The sequence below is a fragment of the Hemiscyllium ocellatum genome, chromosome 26 (genome assembly GCF_020745735.1).
Source record: "Hemiscyllium ocellatum isolate sHemOce1 chromosome 26, sHemOce1.pat.X.cur, whole genome shotgun sequence".
Classification (NCBI taxonomy): Eukaryota; Metazoa; Chordata; class Chondrichthyes; order Orectolobiformes; family Hemiscylliidae; genus Hemiscyllium; species Hemiscyllium ocellatum.
The window spans coordinates 6,914,492-6,938,856 of NC_083426.1; the positions used below are offsets into that span (position 1 = coordinate 6,914,492).

General features: G+C 39.9%; 1 protein-coding gene and 1 non-coding gene across 4 annotated transcripts in view; one reads left to right on the forward strand and one right to left on the reverse strand.

Annotated features, from left to right (window-relative positions):
• The window catches only part of cttnbp2nlb (CTTNBP2 N-terminal like b), a 94,659-nt gene that overhangs the window by 33,849 nt on the left and 36,445 nt on the right, over positions 1–24,365 (forward strand). The window lies entirely within an intron of this gene.
• Positions 7,387–7,459, reverse strand: trnar-ccu (transfer RNA arginine (anticodon CCU)). Its single transcript has one exon. It is a non-coding gene; the product is annotated as a tRNA-Arg (tRNA).

The following is a 24,365-nucleotide window of genomic DNA, read 5'->3' on the forward strand; positions in this document are numbered from 1 at the left end:
GTGACCTCTGAGCTGTCAATTTATCTTTAAGAAAAATGAGACCAACTTGTGATTATGTCCTAAAAGTAATTTAATGTTTTAATTGTCTAATTACTTTTAAATTGTAGGCTAATTTTCTCTTTGGCAGATTAATACCTGTCTTAATCAAAATTTAAAGCCTTTTTAATAAATATTCTAGTAAATGTAACATTTCAGACTTCTGGTTCAATGATAAAGTGGGAAACTGCCTCAAAGTTAAGTTGTATTGTTTACCAAAGTATGGTGAAATGTTGTTTTCTTCATATAAAATGTGTGATTATTAAAGTTCTCACTCTCAGCAAAATAGAAACAGACTGACTCCTGGGGTAATAAAAGCAAAATATTGCAGATGCTGGAAATCTAAAACAAAAGCACAAATGCTGGAGATATGAAGCAGTTCTGGCAACATCTGAAGCCGAGTCACATTGAACTCAACATTTAACTTCATTGATCCCAGAATAATAAAGTTGTTGCATGAGGAGAGATTGACGAGACTGGAGCTTAGAAGAATGAAAGATTATCTCCTAAAAGCTTACAACATTTCTGAAGGAATAAACTGATTTAAATGCAGAAAATACATTTCCTCTGGTGGTGAAGTCTCGAGTCAGGGGACATCGTCTCAGTATCCGGATAAAAGGCAAGCTGTTTAGGATAGCAAATAGAGGGAATTTCTTCACTGAAAAGTTGGTGAATCTTTGGAATTCTGTACCTCAGAGAGCTGAGACCTCTGTTATTAAGTAAGTTCAAGACTGAGTCATAGATTTGCAGTTGCTAATGGCATCAAGAATATGAGAATATTGTGTAAAGGAAGATCATTTTTCTGATGCAGGTAGGTCCAGTGCTGTTAGGGAAACATTCAGCAACACTGAAGGAATGTCAAATCAGGATGGTATTTTTTTTAGGGAAACTTTCAGGTTGTGGTGTTCTCATACAATGCTGCAGTTGGTCTTCTAGATCAAGTTTGTCTGACCAATGTTCCAGGTCCTGTCTTGTCTGCAAGGTCCTGTTCAAGATGCATAGAACAACAGTTAGAATAAAAAAATGCTACAGTACTGCTCATCCAGTCACAAGCTCCTCTTCTCTATTCTCTTCTGGTAGGTGAATCAGTGAGTCCATCAGCGGTAAACATGGGAAAGAAATGGCCTGCGATTAGACAGTCCACAGCCAGTGAGATGATGCCTCATTAGTTTCCACAGGGTCCGTTCTGTCTCTGCCTGTAGCCAGGCTTCTGCTTGCTTGACCTGCGGCTCATGCTAAGGAGAATACAATGGCATCACAAGCTGCACAGGCAGTTGATGTTATGAGTTCCCGAAAGTTGTATAAGGAGCCCTGGTATAGTACCTTGTATATGAAACAACTTCTGCCACTAAGCAACAGTGGTGAAAGCAATAGTAATAAATTTGTTTGTTGTTTTTCCTATGAAACTTGCTTTCTCCTGGATCATGATGAACTCTTTTTAGTGGTGTTGGAACCATAATCAGTAGGTTAAGTGGACAGTATTCCATCATCCCATTTCTAACTTGTGCCTTGGAGATGATTGGGAGAAAGGTACATCACTTGTCACCGTATTCCTAGCCTTCCAATCTCCTTGTAGCCATAATATTTAAGTGATTAGAAAGTAAATGAGATTAGCCAATGATATGTTTTAAGATGTTGGAGGTGGGGGAGGTTCAGTGATGATTAGAGTTCCTGTTTTGTTTTCTCTCTAGTTGAATGGACATCTGGAACTGGAAGTCAATGCTGCGATTGGTATTAGATTTGAACCCTCAAAGCAACTGTGCATGTGTACAGCTACACACCTTAGAGGGAATGCTAGTGATGGTGCCATTGAATGTCAAGAAGCATTAGTTAAATTCTGTCTTTGTGAAGATGTTAATTACCTGGTACTTGTGTGGTGTGAATGTTACTTGTTACTTATCAACCCAATCCTTAATGTTGTCCAGGCCTTGTTATATATGAGCACAGATGTCTGGGGTCTCATGAAGGATGCTGAACATTATACAAGTGTTAGCAACCTTATGATAGAGGGAAGGTCTTCTACTGAAGCAGCCAAACCTGTTTGGCTTAGGAGTTATCCTGAGGAACTCTTACAGTGATGTCCTGTGACGGATTTTAATGAGGCCCAACAATGGCAATCATCATCCTTTCTGCTACATATGATTCCAACCATTGGAAAGTTTTTCCTCCTAATTCCTATTCACTCCAGATTTATTATTGCTCCTTGATGCCAGACTTGGTGTAATGCTCTCTTGGTGTCAGTGGCAATCTCCCTCATCTCTCTTTGAGATCAGTCCTTGTGTCTATGTTTAAACTGAGGCTGTAATGAGATCAGGAGCTGAGTTGGCCCTGGGAGAATCCAAGTGAGCATTGGTGAGCAGGTTATTGCAGTTTAAGGTCCTCTTAATAGCACTGTCAAACTCCTATCACTTTGCTGACAATCAGTGACGAACTAATGCATCAGTAATTGTTCAGGATGGATTTGTCTGACTTTTTATGGGTGCATAAACCTGCACATTTTTCCATGTTATCTGGTAGATGCCAGTATTGTAGTTGTATGGATTTAGCTAATTCTGTATCAGTACTTTTGATAAAATGTCTTAAAGGCAAATGCTTACGGCTTAGTGACATTTGTGGAAATGAAGAAAATATTTGTTTTAAAATTACTTCATATTTTGTGGTACAGAGTTTATGTTACGTCCAATTTTCTACTTCAAAGGACCATGTTTCTTTCTCAAATTAAGTTCAGTGAATCATGCAGTTCCTCTGTTTGGAATGTTAGTTCATTAGCATTCAAATACAGGAAAATGTGTCCTTCGGTTTTAACCTATTTCCAAAATTGTAAGTTTACTTTCTCATTGTTGAAATATTGAACATTTCTTCCTGCCTTCTTTTTGGAAGCAATGGCCTATTGCTATTGAAATTGTTAAGGTTATAACAAAACCTCTTAGAAAATCTTAATGCAATTGAAGATCATCAACATGGTTTTATGAAAGGAAGATCATGGTTATTAACGAGCAGTGAGGGAAAGGGAAATTGGTTAACACAATACACTTAAACTTTCAGAAGGCATTTGACAATCTATCAAATTTGATTGAATTTTTCAAGAAGGTGATTAGGTGTGCATTTGAGGATAGCACAGTTGATGTAACCTACATGGACTTCAGTCAGACTTTTGACAAGGAGTCACATGATAGACCAGTTAAGAAGCTAAGAGACCCTGGGATCCAGGGCACCTGGCCAGATTAAGCCAAAATTGGCTGGAATACTGTCTAGTTCTGCTTGTGACAGTATAGGAATAATATAATTGCATTAAAGAAGTTGTACGTAGGGTGTACTTGGATGTATCCTGGGGTGGAGCACTTCAGCTATGCAGAGAAATATGATGGACTGAGATTGCTTTTCTTGGAGCAGAGCAGACTGAGGTGGTAGATCTCAGTCGGATTTCCAAGTGTGAGGGATATAGACAGGAAGACGCTTTTTCCCATTGGAGGAATCAATATCAGGCGATACTGTTTTAAGGAGCAGGAAATATAGCAGTGATTTGAAGAAAGGTATTTTTACCCAAAGGCTTGTTGGCTAGACAGCATGACATCAACACGTGGGTTCAGTTCCTGCATCAGTTGTCATGAACGTTCCTCCGTCCTATCCTTTTCCCTCACCAAAGGTGTGGTAACTTTTAGATTAAAGCACCACCCGTCATCTCTCTCTCTCTAATGAGAAAGCAGACCAATGGTCACTTTACATACTATGGTTATCTGGAGCTTACTGCCAAAATAGGTGGTGGAGACAGGAACCCTTCAGACATTTAAGAACTTTTTAAAATTGACACTTGAAATGCCATACCATACAAGACTGTGACAAAGTGCTGGAAAATGGGATTAGATTAGATCATGCTTAATAACCAGCGTGGTCACAATGGGCCAAATGACCTCTTTTCCATGCTGTAAAAACACCATGACACGGCAACAAATCCAAGGTCATTGCAAAATAAAAGTTTATGATATAGGAGCTAATACATTAGCATGGTTAGAAGATTTGTTAATGAGTAAGAAACAAAGCAAAAGCGTGAATGAGTAATTTTCAAGTTGCTAAGATATGCAACAAGTGAAGTGCCGCAGGGATCAGTGTTAAGGCCTAATCTGTTTACAGTTTGCGTAGGGCTTCAATAAAGGGACTAAATGTACTGTTGCCACAATTGCTAATGCTAGAAGTAGGATGGTGATGAAGGTTGTGAACAGATTGTAAGAGGTCTGCAAGGGGATATAGATACGTTAAGTGAGAGGGCAAAAAAAAACACAAGTCTTAAAAATATGAACATGGTAGGAAGCTTGGAAATGCAGCCTTCATTAAAAGTAGAGATTACAGAACAGAGTACAGAATCATCTGGGTGCCCAGGTTCGTGAATCAGAGAACATTATTGTCTGTACAAAAGTGATTTTGGAAGGCAAATAGAATGTTATAATTCACTACAATAGTAATGGAATATGAAAGTAAAGATGTTTTGCTACAGTTGTGCAGAGTTTTGGTAACGTCTAAAGTATTGTTTACAATTTTGAGAAGGGTTGTAAATAAATTAGGGGTTAGAGAAGATTTGCTCGACTGATACTTGGGAGAAAGGGTTATTTTCTGAGAAAAGGTTTAACAGGCTGGGTCAGTATAAAAGAATGAACTCAATAAGTAAAATTCTGAGGGAATTTGATGAGATGAAGGCTGGAATGATGTTTTCTTTTGTGGGAGAGACTAAAACCCCCAGAGGACAGAATTCAATAATAAAGAATGTCTCATTTAACAAGTGAATGGAGAGAATCTTTTTTATCTGAGGATCTCTATAATGCACTCTTCTCCAATGATTAGTGGAGGCAGGGTATTTAAAATTTTGAAGCGGGAGGTAGGTAGATTTTTGCTTAACAGGGAAATGAAGATTATTGGGAGCAGACGGGAATCTGGAATTGAGGCCACAATCATCAGCCGTTATCTCAGCAGCAGAACAGAGCCAAATGACAGATCCCCTGCAGCTCATTTGTATGTTTATATGTGCATGTTCCTGCTCCTAATTCACGTGCTTTTTTTTAAATATGTGTTCAATTTTATGCAATGAATTATGATAATCTGACTGAAAGGATAATGGGGAAACTTAGTAACTTTCAGATATGATTATATAGAGAAAATGTTCGCAGGGCTATAGGGAATGTGCAAGGGTATAGAACTAATAGAGAGTTCTCCAAAGAATTACCATAAGTACAATTGGTTGAATGGTTCCTATCTGTGTAGTGCAATTCTGACAATTCGCTGAACATTTCTTTAAAGAAGAAATGAGGCCAAGGATAAAGTATTGTATAAAGCAATTTGTGGCAGCCTAGGCTAAAATGATTGGTCTCTGAAATACCGTGGGTTTTTGTATTACTGTACATATTTTTGCTTTAATTTATGATATATTGGAAGCTAAAAGGTTGTCTAAAAACAGATCAGACTGATGCATGTGAATTTAATTAACATTTTAGATTCTAACTTCCATTAGTAGTAAAAATCTGCTTTTAATAGTCCTTATTAATTTAAGGACAGCAGTTTATTCATACCTTCCTTGGTTAAGAATTGAGAAGCTATGATTTGGCAAGCCCAAGATATCAAGTCCTGAGTTGACTTGGTTTGTTGTTAAATTAGAATTATCTATAGACGAATAATTTGCACGATCCAAGGATAAATTCAACTCAAAAGTAATGAATTCTAAAGCGGGCAGCTCCTTCATACAATATTGATGCACCACTCCCTTTTATATTGATTCTTACAGTATAGAACTTCTGATCTAAACCTGCAACTTTTCCTATCTTTAATGCTAAAACTATTTAATATTATATAAGGTTTAATTCCAAAATTTCTCTCAATAATTCACTTCAGTTTACATCTAATTGCTTTTGGTTAAGAGTATTCTGATCACTTTATGCACTTTAAATAATCTTAGTCCAGATTGAAGCATGCTTCAAATTCATAAAACATATTGCTAAATCAACTGAATAGAGTAGTTTTACATTGAAAGTACTCTTATGTAAATAGAGTATCCTGATGAAGGGCTTATGCCCGAAATGTCGAATTTCCTATTCCTTGGATGCTGCCTAACCTGCTGTGCTTTAACCAGCAACACATTTTCAACTGTGATCTCCAGCATCTGCAGACCTCATTTTTTACCCTATGTGATGGTACCATCCAGTGATGGTATTGAATCAATTTTAATTTTCTAAAATGGAGAAGTTTACAAATTAGATGTTTGTTTTACAGTTTGAAATGTAATTTTCAGCTCAAAGATTTCAGTTGTTGTTGAGTCACCTAGCCCAGAAATGATTGCAAAATTGTTTTCCTATCAGGAAGAGATAGAAGTTGGAATGGCTGTGTTTAATGATCATTTTGCTCTATCGGTAAAATATCTCCTGAATGATTGCATACCATCAAAAACATGCCTGCACTCTTCATTCCATGCCTTCTACTAACAGTTCTACCAACTGAACGTGTCATGGTAACATTGATCTCCCAAATGAGGTCCAGATGTCCATCAGATTATCTGATATTCTTAGTATGTAATAATGCAGTCTTACAATGGAGCTGTTGTGTAACAATGAATTCTACATGTCTTTATATTTATCTTTTCTGATCCAGTATTTAGAACAAAACCTATAAGTGAAGGTTTATGCAACTGTAATCCAGTTTACAGTTCACAATAACTGGTGGTGTCTTTCTCACTGCCAGCAGAATAAAACATTTGTACATTACTTGCTATCATATTTATCCTCAATAAGCATTATTTTTCTACTTTATTCTGAGAAACACGGTAGGAAACAATTTGTATTTATAAACATCTAATGAAAACTTAAAGACCCTTCTCAGCTACTTATGGTATTCAAGGTTCTGTCTGAATTCAGGCAAAAGCCTTTGTCCCAACAATTGTAATGCTGCTTGGATTATTTTAGATTAGATTAGACTTACAGTGTGGAAACAGGCCCTTCGGCCCAACAAGTCCACACCGACCCGCCGAAGCGCAACCCACCCATACCCCTACATTTACCCCTTACCTAACACTACGGGCAATTTAGCATGGCCAATTCACCTGACCCGCACATCTTTGGACAGTGGGAGGAAACCGGAGCACCCGGAGGAAACCCACGCAGACACGGGGAGAACATGCAAACTCCACACAGTCAGTCGCCTGAGTCGGGAATTGAACCCGGGTCTCTGGTGCTGTGAGACAGCAGTGCTAACCACTGTGCCACCGTGCCACCCGTAAAGTGCTGCGTAAGGCGACAGGGAACACCCCACCAACTGAATGCAGATAAGCGGTTGTTGGCAAAGCAGGTTAAGGACACACATGGAAGAGTCAGACACCCCAGATGGGACTTGAACCCACAACCCCTGGCTTAGGAGGCCAGTGCCTTATCCATTAGGCCACTGGAGCTGTTACAGAAATATAGCCAAACTTTATAAATGGCTAACTATGTTCTCCATGGAGTCAATATCTTAAATGTAGACACTACATCATTATTCTAATACAATGTGGAATTCTAAGTACTGTTACAGTCAGGAATGTGTATGATAAAGAACTATAGCTTTGTGGTCAAGTTTACCTCTCTATGCCTCACCACCCACTTGTCACTTTGTCTTGTCATGTAGCTGCTGTTTAGTCAGTGATCCTGACATAATAAAGAGATGTCTAGACAGATTTCATAAAAGAGCTTACTCAAGCCATTGTAGCCTAGTGATCAGCTGTGATTAGACTTTTAGACTTTTTTTTAAATATGCTGTAATTATAGCTACATAGTAATCCATGTCTGTGTTTCAGTATTTTTCACATTGCCAAGTAGGATCAGGAAGCTATCATTTAAGTAGAAAACCATCCTCCTGACCATCAATAGCATTTTAAAATTCTAATCATTTAACATTTCTCTTTACAGAATATTTTTCAAAATAATGTATTGGAGGCATTTAATTCATGCTACCCTCCTGTTTATGCACATAATGATCTTAGTGACGTTTTCAGAATTGGCTGAATTTTAAATGACCATCTGATTCCTGGTGGAAATCCCACTGCAGACAAAGAGAAAGCTGTTACCATGTTTTGGCTGGTTCATGAAATGGTACAAGAAAACACTGACCTTAGGAACCAAGCACAGTCTCCCTATGTCTGCGTGGGTTTCCTGCTGGGTGCTTTGGTTTCCTTCCGCTGTCCAAAGATGTGCAGATTGGGTTGATTTGGCCATGCTGAAGTGCCCGTAATGTTCAGGGATGTGAAGGCTATGTGGTTAGCCACGGGAAATGCAGGGTTACAGGGATAGGGTAGGGAGGTGTGTCTGAATGGGATATCTTCAGAGGGTCAGTTTGGATTCAATTGGCCAAATGGCCTGCTTCTATACTGCAGGGATTTTATGATTTAGCTGGATTATGGCATCTATATTTTCGTACTTTATTGTATGGCTGGGAAACATGAATAACTTGAAGCTATCGGGGAAAGGAAATGACCAGTTTTCATCTTCAATGTCTATAGTATATTCTTGGCATCTCCTGGAAGAACAAAATCTGAAGTGTCTCAATATAAAGCTATCTAAGCTAATATTCAAATTGAAGCAACTTCACTAGCTTGGGTAGAATGGAAGATGGATACATTCCCAAGAATATTGTGTCATGCAAAATAACCTGAAGACTAATGGACCCCTAAAGTTCTGTTTCATGGATTCTTGCAAGTACGTCACGAAGGTCCTAAATGTTGATTTTTCACACTTGGGAGATACTAGTCAACAACAGAGAAAATTGGCGCTATTTGCAGGCCAGTGTATGCCGCTATGACAATGTAACCACACCAGCTTGATAACAGATGCCAAATTAGCACCCTGCAACATTTACTAACTATCCTGTATACTGTGGCAGGACCTGCCTTTCTCATCTTATCAACCATTGGCAAATGTACAACATATGAAATTGTTCAGTGAATTGGTGGGATGGATCTGAATGCCAATGATTACATATGAATGTCAAAAAGAAATAAACAATCCAAAACAACATGACAACGTTTGTAGGAATTCAGTGTCTTGGGGGAGAGAGGAAAAATTGATTATCAAGCACAAACAAAACTTCTATCTCCATTGCCTCTTAATTAGACTTAACTATCTCACTTGTAAAGTTATTAGACATTTCCTTCAAATTTATACAGTACAATTATGTGATAAAGGGCAAATGGGTCTAAGCAATCCCATTGTCCACTCTGTTCGGATGTTTTTCAGCCTACGTGGAAAGAGAATAAAAGTAACTTATGGTGGTGATGGGAACCTCTGGAAATTCTTTTTTGCCTGGAAAGACAATGAAGTGAGCTCCAGGACTGATGACCAATTATTGATATCTTATTATTCTGAGACATGTCTGACTCTCACTCTGAGCAGCTCCCATTTGAACACTTCAGTGGAACTGTATTTCCATGTTTTGGAATTTTATTATATAGGTCGAAGAAATTTGGGGGTGGGGAGGTGGAGAAAAACTCACCTTGGCATCCAATCCAGCTTTGGTTTCATATGCTTACACTTGTCCTCATTCTTTCCATTTCTATCCACCTCTAGTAACCTATCCTCCATTATAATCAAAGATGGCTTTATTTTAAATTAATATAGACATTAAAGTGATACGACTTTGTGAAAGGAACCATTCTTGAGGCTATCCCGGTAAGTTAACAATATTACAAATTATCACTCTGGTTATCCTTACTTTCAGACCTGTTTCAGGACTTTGGCATTGTATTGTCATGTAAGGAGACCAAAGAAAAGCATACAACACCAGGTTATAGTCCAACAGGTTTATTTGGAAGCACGAGCTTTCCGAGGGCTGCTCCTTCACTAGGTGGTTGTGAAGTATAAAATCGTAAGACATAGAATTTGTAGCAAAAGTTTGCAGTGTGATGCAACTGAAATTATATTGAAAAATATATATTTTTCAATATAATTTCAGTTGCATCAGACTGCCAACTTTTACTATAAATTTTGTGTCGAACGATCTTATACTCCACAACCACCTGATTAAGGAGCAGCCCTCCAAAAGCTAGTGCTTCCAAGTAAACCTGTTGGACTATAACCTGGTGGTGTGATTTTTTTTTTTTGAAAACTTTCTACACCCCAGTCCAACATCGGCACCTCCCAATCAAAGCAAAGCATTGCTGTCTCAATGTTGTGTAGCCCTCTTGCCTTGCATGGTTCTGGGTTCAAGTCCCATTTCAGAACTCAAACAAAATTCTGGACTGCCAGTGCAAACCCTCCATTCTGCACTATCTGAGGTGCCATCTTCTCGATGAGAAGTTAAACCAAGGCACCATCTCCACTCCCTTTCCCCTTTACCACTCAAGTGAATATGAATATTCCTGTGACACCAAAAAAGAACAACGTTTATTCTTCAACTAGCATTACTACAGAAATGCTTTATCTGATGATTATTGAATTCCTAATTGTGGAGTCACGATTTGGAGATGCCGGTGTTGGACTGGGGTGTACAAAGTTAAAAATCACACCCAAGTTCTAGTCCAACAGGTTTAATTGGAAGCACACTAGCTTTCGGAGCGACGCTCCTTCATCAGGTGATTCACCTGATGAAGGATTGTTGCTCCGAAAGCTAGTGTGCTTCCAATTAAACCTGTTGGACTATAACCTGGTGTTGTGATTTTTATATTTGTGGAGTATTATTGTACATAAAATGGGTGTTACATTTCCTGCAATGTAGCAGGGACTACATTTCACAAGTTCTTAATTAGCTGTCAAACACTTTGGAACCACCTGCTGAAAGATTAAATGTAAATGCAAGTCTGTCTTTCATTTTCTGTGATAGATTTGATGAACCAGCTGGTCTCTTTGTCTGTCCTTTCTAAATGTTTATCTGACATCTGCTTACTATATAAGACTGTCAATTTTTTAAAACCGCATCCATGCGAGATGTTTTGTTCACTTAGAATAAAGAAATGTGGGATACAGTGTCGTTGCATGTATTATCAAGGGACCACGTTGTGGTAGTTTCTAAAAAGTATTTCTACAATAATTGTAATGCTAGTGGCTATAGTATCAAAAACTGAATTACAGGTAGTTCTGCTATTACACGTAGTTGCATTCCTATGTAACACTGCTACACAAAAATCATGCAATACAAATACGCTTAAAGTATTGGCAATGAAATCACCTTCTATCCAACATTCATTTTAAAGGTTTGCATTTTTAAAAAAATTATTCCCCAATTCATCAATTATGTTACAGCCAAATCATGTTGAGGAAAGGGTGTTATAGAAGAATGATCTGTATGCACAAAAATGTTTACTCCTGTCTCTTTATTTGTGGATGCCAGACAACAGCCCATGATTTACTTCTGACGAGTATTACATAATGTAGATTAAGGACATTAATTGTTAAATCTGAATAAATGCATTTCTAAAGAATATGAGTAGGTAATAATTGTGCAATGCAATCTGACAGCAGACTTTCAAAATTTGAAATACTTTGGGGGAAGTATCTGGAAACAGCTATTTGGGACAATATTTGTAGTCATGTTGGGAAAAGGTGTGTTGATTAGCAAGAGTCCACATGCATTCCTAATGGGGAAACCATGTTTCACTGACTTGCTGGAATTTTTTGAAGAGGGAGCAGTCTCTATGACGGTAACTCTAGTAATGTAGTATATGTGAATTTCCAGAAGGTGTTTGACTCCTAACAGACTTGAGGAAAGTTGTAGGACATGGCTTAAGAGGGACAGTAGCAACATGGCTGCAAATTTGGCTGAATGACATGAAACAACGTAATGGTCAATGGATATGCTTCGGCTGAAGGAAGAACTGTAGTAGAGTTCCCAAGAGATTGGTATTGGCAGCCTTGCTTTCTCTGATGTATGTTAATGATGTAGATCCTGGTGCGCTGGGTAATTTTAAAGTTTTCAGTTTCACAAAAATTGAACAAATCTGAGCAGGACGGTGTGGTACTTTGGTTGGAAGAACATTTGGAGACAGTACAAAATAGCAGATACATTTCTAAAATGTTTGCATTAACCCAGTGACCTGGTGTATCGGTGTACGGATCGTTGAAGGTGGCTGGACAGATGTAGAGAGCAGTTTATTAATAGGGGCATAAAGGGGGTGATGCTGAACTTTCTTAAGACTCTTGATAAACCCCAGATGGAATATTGTGTACAGTTGTGCGCACCACATTATGCTTAGATTAGATTCCATTTGACCTTCCAAAGAGTAACCCACTCAGACCCATTTCCCTCTGACTAATGCACCTAACACTATATGGTCAATTTAGCATGGCCAATTCACCTGACCTGCACATCTTTGGACTGTGGGAGGAAACCGGAGCAGCCAGAGGAAACCCACGTAGACAATGGGAGAATGTGCAAACTCCACATAGACAGTTGCCCTAGGCTGGAATCAAACCTGGGACCCTAGTGCTGTGAGGCAGCAATGCTAACCACTGAGCCACCATGGCCCCCCCCCCATAGGAAAAAAATGTGAAATTATTTGAGAGTGCAGAAATGATTTGCAAGCATGGTTCGAGAACGGTAGCACGGTGGTTAGTACTGCTGCCTCACAGCGCCAGAGACCCGGGTTCAATTCCCACCTCAGGCAACTGTGTGGAGTTTGCACATTCTCCCAGTGTCTGTGTGGGTTTCCTCTGGGTGCTCTGGTTTCCTCCCATTGTCCAAAAATGTGCAGGTTAGGTGAATTGGCCATGCTAAATTGTCCATAGTGTTAGGTGAAGGTGTAAATGTAGGGGAATGGGTCTGGGTGGGTTACTGTTTGGAGGGAGGGTCAGTGTGGACTTGTTGAGCCTAAGAGCCTGTTTCCACATTGTAAGTAATCTAAATCTAAATGAGAAACTTTAGTTTAGAGGATAGTTTTAAAAGACTGTCCTCTTAGGAGAAAGAGGACTCCGAAGGAGATTATAGAGGTTTTCAAAATCATGAGCAGGCTAGACAGAGTAGCTAAAGAAAAACTGTTCCTGCTCGTAAAAGGAACAAGAGAGCACTTAAATTGATGTACAAAAGGAGTGAGGGGAATGTGACAGCAAGCAGTTAGAGTATGGTATGCACTGCCTGGAAATGTAGTGGACACACTTTTGATTTAAGGCATTCAAGAGGGAATTGGATGATACTTGGATAGAAACTGTAATAGTATGGAAGCAAAAGCAGGAAATGGGCACGAAGTAATGATCATTTGGACAGCTGATGGATGAACAATGGGCTCCTTCTGTTTGTATCTATTCTGTGAATCAATGACTTGCTGCTTATCCTTGCAAATCATCTAGACAAAAGCTGAAAGATTACACCTTGAGTTTTGTAAATAGTCTTATTTAAAATATATTAAGATGGTCTGGTATCTGCTTTAATTTAGTTCAAAAACTTAGTAAAGATTTATGTTTTCTCATTTGTGAGAAGGCACCTACGTTTGGTATTAAGCAATAGATGCAATGCAATTAAAAGGCATTGAAGGCTGATTTGATTAAGCTGTAATTGTCATGAATTTGCTTTATTTTTTACATTTGTGAAATAAATACCACAGCCAAAAGTCAGTTGATTTAGAACCTGGCTCTTTGTTACTGTTGGTAAGTACAATTCTGCCCACCACACCAGTTTTGGTCAGTTAACATATCAACTCATATTTTGCATTAGTGGATAGTTATGGCTGTACACTGATTTTCTAGATTTGTTTACTCTGTTATCGAGGAGGCTAATAGTGATTTGCTGTGCATGTTTCAAAGTAATCCTCCAGATTTCATTACACACTCCTTTCTAGCAAAAGTTATACATGTTTGTTGCACCCCTGTAACAAATTGAGTTAAATACAGCACTGATAGAGATTTAATAATATGAAAACAAGGATCATACAGAAAATAGTACAGAATAAATGTGCCTCATACAGTCTAGTGCATGTTAATTTTCCGATGTTGCTCCGTAAAACAATTTGTTTCCCCTCCCCTCTTCTGATTGTTCACATGAACACACTCAACTGAGAATTTAAAAAAAAACTTCTATATTTCAATTACACTTCGAGGTCAGTGACTGTGGAGCCACAAAAATGGGAGCGGTTGCATATCTTGCTGCTGTGTGGACTGTATAATGAATAGGAGGAAGCCCTGGGCTGAGCTTTCTTTGTTTTGTTTACTGGCAGTTTTCTTCAGGAAGTGCTAAGCAGCAAATCGATGCTGTCATGGCCAGTTTAAAAAAAATAATAATGGGAAGCACTAATGAATCATTAATCTGAATAAAATGAGTTTATTTTCCCAAACAGTGGCACAGTTAAAAGATTGATTTTTCTGCAAATTTGGAACATTCATTCATTCTCTCTTTTTACTCCTCATCCCTTCCTTACCCCCCATTGTTGATTGTTTTTGCGCTCTCTCATTGTGGAGGAGTGAAGTTTCCAAGCCGTACACATTCCCCAGTGAGCTGTGCAAATTGAGCTTGGTCTTATTCTCACCCAAATCTTTTCATTGTCCTTTTTACTGTACACAGATTAAGGCTGGAACACTCTAATCTTCAAATTATTTTAATTTACAGTAGTTTTCTTAAGTTAGTGTTCAGGTTTTTAATTTGTGCCTTAGTTTTCATTTCGCTGCACTTTGGATGCTGCCTGAACTGCTGTGCTCTTCCAGCACCACTAATCCAGAATCTTGGTTTTCACTTGTCTAGTGAGGGAGTTAAGTAGTCATTAAAGTTAAAGAATAGAATAGTAATGAGACTAAATTTGCATCTTGATCCAAGAAAAGCTAATTGTAAAATTTTCTATGAGAGACAATAGAATACGAAGCCAAAAAACTATCATGTGACCTACGCACAGATCAGTAAAACCTGGTGCACAGGCACAGTAAGTGCAGAAGTTGACTGGCATATTGACCTTTTTTATTTTGAGAACATTGTTAGATTGAGAAAGTAAGGATATCATATTTCATATTATTGAACCTTGATCAAACGCTCATCAAGCATGCTGCATTCAATTTTAACACTAATCCTCTCAATATATTGACAGCCTTGTAGGATGTGTTAGTATTAAGGTTTTATGATATTCAAGACCAGATTGTAAAAGGTTGCTTTGTATTCCCTTGAATTTTGACAATTGATGATAATTTAAATTAGATTCGATTCCCTACAGTGTGGAAACAAGCCCTTCAGCCCAACTAGTCCACACCAGTCCTCCAAAGAGTAACCCACTCAGACCCATTGCCCCTAACTAATGCACCTAACTCTACGGGCAATTTAGCATGACCAATTCACCTAACCTGCGCATCTTTGGACTGTGGGAGGAAACTGGAGCACCCGAAGGAAGCCCACACAGACACTGTGAATGTGCAAACTCCACACAGACAGTCGCCCAAGACTGGAATCGAACCGGAGTCCCTGGTGGAGTGAGGCAGCAGCACTAACCACTGAGCCACTGTGTCGCCCCACGGTCTTTAAACAGTTGAGGTCTTTAAATGGTAATGGGAATCGATCCATTATCTAGACAAACTATTTCCTCCAGATTCAATATAATGTAACAATCAGAGCTGTGAAATCCGAAAGCATGTTTTTCTCATAAAACATAGTGGAAATGTTGCCCCCTTGTTCAAGAAGGGGAGTAGAGACAGCCCTGGTAATTATGGGCCAGTGAGCCTTATTTCAGTTGTAGATAAAGAATTGGAAAAGGTTATAAGAGAGGATTTATAATCCTAGAGAGGAATAAATTGACAGGGATAGTCAACACGGTCTTCTGAAGGGTAGGTCAAGTCTCACAAATCTTAATGAGTTCTTTAAGTAGGTGACCAAACAAGTGGAAATGGTGTATGTGGATTTCAGTAAGGCGTTTGATAAGGTTTCCCCATGGTAGGCTATTGCACAAAACACAGAGGCATGGGATTGAGGGTGATTTGACGGTTTGTATCAGAAATTGGCAAGCTGAAAGACAGGCTGGTAGTTGATGGGAAATGTTCAGTCTGGTGTTCAGTTACTAGCGGTTTACCGCAAGGATGTGTTTTGGGGCCACTACTGTTGGTCATTTTTTATAAATGAACTAGATGAGGGCATAGTAGGATGGGTTAGAAAACTTGCGGATGGTGCTAAGGTCGGTGGAGTTGTTGATAGTGGTGAAAGATGTTGCAGGTTACAGAGAGACCTATATAAGCTGCGGAGCTGGGCTGAGAGGTGGCAAATGGAGTTTAATGTGGAAAAGTGTGACGTGATTCACTTGGAAAGGAGTAACAGGAATGCAGTGTACTGAACTAATGATAAGATTCCTGGTAGTGTAGAAGACAAGAGAGATCTGTGTCCATGTACATAGATCCTTGAGAGTTGCCATCCAGGTTGATAAGGTTGTTAAGAAGGCATATAGTGTGTTAGCTTTTATTGGGAGAGGGATTGAGTTTTGGAGCCACAAGGTCATGCTGCAGCTGTACAAACTCTGGTGCGGTCACACTTGGAGTATTCCGCACAGTTCTGGTCACCGTATTACAGGAAGGATGTGGAAGTTTTGGAAAGGGTTCAGAGGAGATTTACTAGGATGTTGCCTGGTATTGAGGAAAGGTCTTACGAGGAAAGGCTGAGGGATGTGAGGCTGTTTTTGTTAGTGAAGAAGGTTGCGAGGTGACTTAATTGAGACATATAAGGTGATCAAAGGGTTAGATAGGGTGGACAGCAAGAGCCTTTTTCCTCAGACAGTGATGGCTAGCACAAGGGGACGTAGCCATAAATTGAGGGATGATAGATATAGGACAGATATCAGAGGTAGTTTCTTTACTCAGAGTAGTAGGGGCGTGGAACGCACTGCCTGAAACAGTATTAGATTCACCAATTTTTAAGGGCATTTAAATGGTCATTGGATAAACATTTGGATGAAAATGGAATAGTATAGGATAGATAAGCTTCAGATTGGTTCCACAGATTGGCGCAACATCGGCTGAAGGGCATGTACTGCGCTGTAACGTTCTATGTTCTAAATGTGGGACTTTAGTTCACGTCAGACTCGTCCTCCTCCAAAAGCTTATGAATGGTGAGTAAAATAATATTCCCAAAATTGAGGTGGATGAATTTTTGATGGATACAAATATTCAGGCATAATTTAGTGGCAGAAAAATGGAGTTGAGCTGACAGTTAGTAATGCTCTGATTCATCATTGCTGGAGAGGCTGAATGGTTTGCTCCTGTCCCTATCTTTGTATGACTTCCACCATTTAGAAATTAATATTTTTTTCATTCGGGGATGTGGGCATCACTGGACCAGCATTTATTGCCCCTCCCTAACTGCCCAGGAGAAGAGCTGCCTTTTGAACTGCTGTGGAACACTCGCAAACCTGTTGGCAATGGCATTACAGGATTTTGGCCCAGTAACAGTAGAAGAAATAGTGATTATAATTTCAAGTTTAATTTCATTTTCATTTCCTTATAAAATAGGGTGGTCTGGTGGCTCAGTGGTTAGCACGCCTGCCTTGCAGTGCCAGGGGCCCAGGTTCAATTCCAGCCGTGGGTGACTGTCGAGTTTGCAAATTCACCCTGTATCTGTGTGGGTTTCCATCAGGTGGACTGGTTTCCTCCCACAGTCCAAAGATGTGCAGGTTTGGCTTACCCACTGTTCAGAGGGTAGGTGCAGACTTGATAGGCTGGATAACCTCTTTACACACTCCAGGGATTCTGAAGTTTATGCAGTCAGAATGGTGTGTGACTTAGAGGGGAACTTGCAGGGATGGTGTTCTGCTGTCTGCAGTTCTTTTCCTTCTGATGGTAGTGGTCATGGGTTTGCAAGGTGATGTGTAAGATATCTTGATGAATTTCTGCACTGTGTCTTATAGATGGGTCTTGTATTCTTGAGATTCAATGAGATTCCCCCCTCATCCTTCTATGCTCCAAGTATAGACCCCGATTCCACAACCGTTTCTCATAAGACCAAGCTCTCTGTCCCTGGAATCATTCTTGTAACCTACCTCTGGACCTCTCCAATGCCACTATATCCTTCCATAATATAGGACCCAAAACTGCTTGCAATATTCCAAATGCAGTCTGACCAGAGCCTTGTGCAGCTTCAGCAGTACGTCCTTGCACTTGTGTTCTAGCCCCCTCAAAATGAATGCTTAGGTAGCTTTTGCCTTCCTAACTGTGAAATGAACCTGAATGTTAATTGTAAGAGAATCCTGAACTCAGACTCCCAAGTCTACTTGTGCTTCAGATTTCCAAAGTCTTTCCTCATTTCCAAAAGTCTCCCTTTTCTGCCAAAGTGTATAACCTAACACTTTCCCACATTGTATTCCATCTGCTCCTTCTTTGCCCACTCTCCTAGCCTGTCCAAGTCCTGATGCAGCCACCTACCTCCTCAAGACTACCTGTCCCTCCACTCATCTTTGTGAACGTCATCCAGATCATAAATGTATAGTGTGAATTGTTGTGATCCTAACACACTCCTTTGGAACTCTGTTAGTCATGAACTGCCATCCTGTAAGACACCTTTATCCTATTCTTTGCCTTCTGCCTGTCAGCTAATCCAGTATCCATGGCATTACCTTGCCCCTAACACCAAGGACTGTCTTTTTAACAGCCTTCTGTGCATTGTCAAAGGCTTTCTTGAAAATCCAAATAGGCCATGTCCATTGGCTGTCCTTTTTCCAACTTACTTGTTACTTCCTTAAATAATTCTAACAGACTTGCCTAGCATGGCCTCCCTTTGACAACAGAGCTGATTTAGCCCTATTTAACCATGCACTTCCAAGTACCCTGCAATCTCATCCTTAATAGTGGACTCTGTAACCTTGCTGACGACGAAGGTCAGGCTAACCAGCTTATAATTTCCCATCTTCTGCATCCCTCCCTCAAATAGGGGTGTTACATTAATCATTTTCCAGTTCTCTGGAACCCTCCATGACTCCAGTGATTCCTGAAAGATCAACACCAATCTCCACAGATATCATCATCATCATCAGAATCCTGGGATGTTATCATTTGGTCCCGGTTATTTACCTTCAGACCTTGCAGCTTCCCCTGCACCTTAGTGATGTCTGCTCCGCTCACTTCTGCTGCATGACTTTGTTGTAGGTCTGGAATGCTACCAGTGTCTTCCACTGTGAAGACTGAAGTCAAGTATCTATTCATTCCCTTCACCATTTCTTTGTTCCCTAGAACTACTCCAAGCTCATTTTCCAGGAGGCCAATCTCCACTCTTGCCTGCCTCTTATTTTTCACAGATTTATTTTTAAAAAAAGTTTGCAATCATATTTATATTACTAGCTAGCATACCCTCACATTTCATCTCCTTTTTTTTTAGTCGTCTTCTAGTTTTTAAAGGCTTCTTAATTGTATGGCTTCCCACTAATCATCACATCGTATGCTTTTTCTTTTGCTTTTATGCTGTCCCTAACTTCCCTTATCAGCCAGGTTAGCCTCGTACTCCCCTTAGTATGGTGATTTTTCCTTGGGATGAATTTCTGCTGTGCCTCCTGAATTACCCTTGGAAACTCCAACCATTTCTTCTTCAATGTCTTCCCTGCTCGGCTCCCTTTCCAATCAATTCTGATCAGCTCCTCCCTCATGCCTTTGTTGTTGCCTTTGCTCCATTGTAATACTGTTACATCTGATTCAAGCTTGTTCCTCTCAGAATTCACCTTCCAATATATCAAATTATGGGCCCCAAAGGGATTCCATCACCTTAAGCTACCTAATCAGGTCTGCCACACATTACCAAATTCAGAATTGCCTGTTTCCTCGTGGGCTTTACTACGAACTGCTCCAAAAAACCACCTCATACATTTCACAACTTCCTTTTCTTGGGATCTGCTGCCAACCTGATTTTTCCCAATGCACCTGCATATTTAAGACCAGATGATTATTGTAACGTGGCAAACTTTTTATTATCTGGCATCCAGGAAGCCAGGAGTGTGCTAGTTGTTCAAATATTCTGGTTGATTAAGGGGTCCATATAATCAATGTAAAGAATAAAAGCTAAGAGCATTGAGTGTAGAAGTTGAGAGCTAATGCTCCGGCTATACAGGGCATTGGTTAAGCCATTTTTGTAATATTGTGTGCAATTCTAGTTACAGTGCAATAGGAAAGATGTTGTGAAACTTGAAAGGGTTCAGAAAAGATTTACAAGGATGTTGCCAGGGTTGGAGGATTTGAGCTATGGGGAGAGGCTGAACAGGCTGAGGGTGTTTTCCCTGGAGCATCAGAGGCTGAGGGGTGATCTTATAGAGGTTTATAAAATCATGAGGGGTATGGATAGGGTAAATAGACCAGGTCTATCTGGGATGGAGGAATTCAAAACTAGAGGGCATAGGTTTAAGGTGAGAAGAAAAATTAAAAAGGGACCTAAAGGGCAATTTTTTCACGCAGAGGGTGATGCGTGTATGGAATAAGCTGCCAAAGGAAGTGATGGAGGCTGATACAGTTCCAACATTTAAAAGGCATCTGGATGCGTAAATAAATAGGAAGGGTTTAGAAGGATATGGGCCAAGTGCTGGAAAATGAAACTACATTAGGTTAGGATATCTGGTTGACATGGACTAGTTGGACCAAAGGGTCTGTTTCTGTGCTGTATATTTCTATGACTCTAAATAATAAAACACGATATAAGGGGTATACACCACTGTTCTCCTTTATTTACAGCACAAATCACCTAAATGATTATTTAACTTGGACTTAAATAAAACTTACCAGCACAGAGCCTTCTCATTCTCGCTGTCAGTTTATCACTATCACTAGTGCTGGTTCAGAAGGCGCCTGTTTAAAACAGCTTATGGTAGAGTATGTCTTAGATGCCTTTTCTACTTCCTGATTTATTTTCTGCCCCACATCCGAACTACTGGTAGGAGGTCTGTACATAACTCCCATCAGGGTCTCTTCTTCCTTTTGCAGTTCCTTGACTCAATCCACACACATTTGAGGAGAAAGTCAGGTCCGCAGATGCTGGAGATCAGAGAAATAGAGATGTACAGCATGGAAACAGACCCTTCGGTCCAACCTGTCCATGCCTACCAGGTATCCCAACCCAGTCTAGTCCCACCTGCCAGCACCCGGCCCATATTCCTTCAAACCCTTCCTATTCATATACCCATCCAAATGCCTCTTAAATGTTGCAATTGTACCAGTCTCCACCAGTCCCTCTGGCAGCTCATTCCATACACGCACCACCCTCTGCGTGAAAAAGTTCCCCCTTTTATATCTTTCCCCTTTCACCCTAAGCCTATGCCCTCTAGTTCTGGACTCCCCGACTCCAGGAAAAAGACTTTGCCTATTTATCCTATCCATGCCCCTCATAATTTTGCAAACCTCTATAAGGTCACCCCTCAGCCTCCGACGCTGCAGGGAAACAGCCTCAGCCTGTTCAGCCTCTCCCTGTAGCTCAGATCCTCCAATCCTGGCAACATCCTTGTAAATCTTTTCTGAACCCTTTCAAGTTTCACAACATCTTTCCAATAGGAAGGAGACCAGAATTGCATGCAATATTCCAACAGTGGCCTAACCAATGTCCTATACAGCCGCAACATGACCTTCCAACTCCTGTACTCAATAGTCTGACCAATAAAGGAGGAGAAAGTGAGGACTGCAGATGCTGGAGACCAGAAGAAGGATTCTTGAAGAAGGGCTTATGCCTGAAACGTCGATTCTCCTGCTCCTCGGATGCTGCCTGGCCTGCTGTGTTTTTCCAGCACCACATTTTTCAACTCTGACCAATAAAGGAAAGCATACCAAATGCTTCTTCACTATCCTATCTACCTGCGACTCCACTTTCAAGGAGCTATGAACCTGCACTCCAAGGTCTCTTTTTGGTCAGCAACACTCCCTAGGACCTTACCATTAAGGTATATAAGTCCTGCTAAGATTTGCTTTCCCAAAATGCAGCACCTCACATTTATCTGAATTAAATTCCATCTGCCACTTCTCAGTCCATTGGCCCATCTGGTCCAGATCCTGTTGTAATCTGAGATAACCCTCTTCGCTGTCCAATACACCTCCAATTTTGGTGTCATCTGCAAACTTACAAACTGTACCTCATATGCTCGTATCCAAATCATTTATGTAAATGACTAAAAGTAGAAGACCCAGCACCGATCCTTGTGGCACTCCACTGGTCACAGGCCTCCAGTCTGAAAAACACTCCTCCACCACCACCTTTGAGCCAGTTCTGTATCCAAGTGGCTAGTTCTCCCTGTATTCCATGAGATCTAACCTTGCTAATCAGTCTCCCATGGGGAACCTTGTCAAATGCCTTACTGAAGTCCATACAGATCACATCTTCCATCCTGCACTGACTTCCCCCTTATATGGTTGTCCCCTTTATTTTTTAATAATATATCCATACATATGCGCGCGCACACATGTAGACACAGTCGTATGTGCATATCCCATCCCATCGAAACAGCTCCCTCCTTCTCCAGGTGGGAAATTCCTATAAATACAAACACGTTTCTCCCCAGCAATCTTTTTAGCCCTTTGTTTACCTCTTTACTCATGTTGACGTTGTGCCAATCAGCTTGTGGCCTAGGACATAATCTGGAGATTAACAACTATTTGGTTCTGCTTTTTAACTTAAACCTGCTAACTGCTCATATTCACTCAGCTTTTACTCTATCTACAACATTATTTGTGGAATCACTTAGTTCTGACTTGAAATAGGATAAGCAGCAAATATTAAGTCAAAACCTTGGAAAGTACATAATTCATCCATTTACAAACTGGCTCAATTTTGATTTTAATTTTTGTGTGATATCAGTTGGATTTTCCATCCTTAGAAATGTGCAGTAGGGTTCTCCTGCACTTCAGTTGAATAATAAATTGGTCAGAATTTAGTGCCTAGACTAGAGGTTTCCCAATTTGGCTCTTATCTGTTATCATGCTCACTTTGATAGACTCCATTAAGTTCTGACTATTGTGTTTTAGGTGATGTAATGTTTCTTGCAAAATAATGCCTTCCTTCGGGGTGGCACGGTGGCTCAGTGGTTAGCACTGCTGCCTCATCGTGCCAGGGACCCGGGTTCAATTCCTGCCTTGGGCAACTGCCTGTGTGGAGTTTGCACATTCTCCCCATGCCTGCGTGAGTTTCCTCTGGGTGCTCCGGTTTCCTCCTACAGTCCAAAGATGTGCAGGTTAGGTAAATTGGCCAAACCAAATTGCCCGTAGTGTTCAGTGCATTAGTTAGGGGAATGTGTCTGGGTGGGTTGCTCTCTGGAAGGTTGGTGAGGATTGTTGGGCCGAAGGGCCTGTTTCCACACTGTAGGGAATTGAATCTTAAAAAAAATCTTTTAAGTTCGTACTAGCAATGCAAGTGAAGATTTCAGTTACTTTTTATAAACTGCAAGACAATTATATTTGTTTTTATGCTAGATTTAGCGCCACCAGAATCTTCAGTAAAAAGAAAATGATGAATCTTAATGAAAGCAGGATAGATTTATGACAGAACCTCAATGTGAAGGAAGTGACAAGTTGGCTTTAGTTCAATGCCACGCAAATATTCTCAACAAAGAACAATTCATGCCTGCCCTTTTTCTGTGGTTGCTGCTGATATTTTGCCATAAATGCATAACTCACTTGACAGGAAATCTGGATTTCTCTATTATCTAAGTAAAAATAGTGCTAATTTGTATCTGTCTATTGATTAATTTATTCACTGATTTAATTGAATATTAGATCTATTAGACGTCAAATTAAAAATGCTAAGTCTGGAAGATGCTTGGCATCAAGTAAGCTGAATTCCTTGGCATTAAGCATCAGATAACTGAAAAAATATGTTATGCATGGTTCAGCAATTTATATTGAAGTGCATCATTTTGATTGAGCGCATGTTGTTGGAAAGAATGAGAATAGGCTGAATGCTTCAGAATTCTGCGCTGCTTGGAATGATCCTAAAAATCCGTGCTGGAAAACACATTCCCTGCCTAAACCAAATATTTCCTATGCGAGATCACTTGCTACTGACTCTGAAAGGTGAACAAATGAAAGTCATGATTTGCAGTTTTTCTCATTTTCATATTTTCTCTTGTCCTTGTAGTTACATTAATTGGAATGAGGGCAATGACATGAGAGTTCATGACTATATGAATTTTATTTGAAAGTTGAAACAAATAGATTGTTTCTGTGAATGTTAATAAAATATATCCTCCTTTTGATTTGATTTAGCTTCACTATCAACAATATTTGATGGAAAGTTGTAGAGGGTACCCTATAGATCTAACAATGACACTTGTAGGTTCTAAATGAAATTGGATATATATTTGAAAGTGATGAATTTGGAGAACCACAGAGTTAAAGCTGGAGAATGGGACTGGCTGGGTAGATCTTTTGGGGAATCGTACAGACACAATGAGCCAAATAGCTGCCTCCTATACTGTAAAATTCTATGCT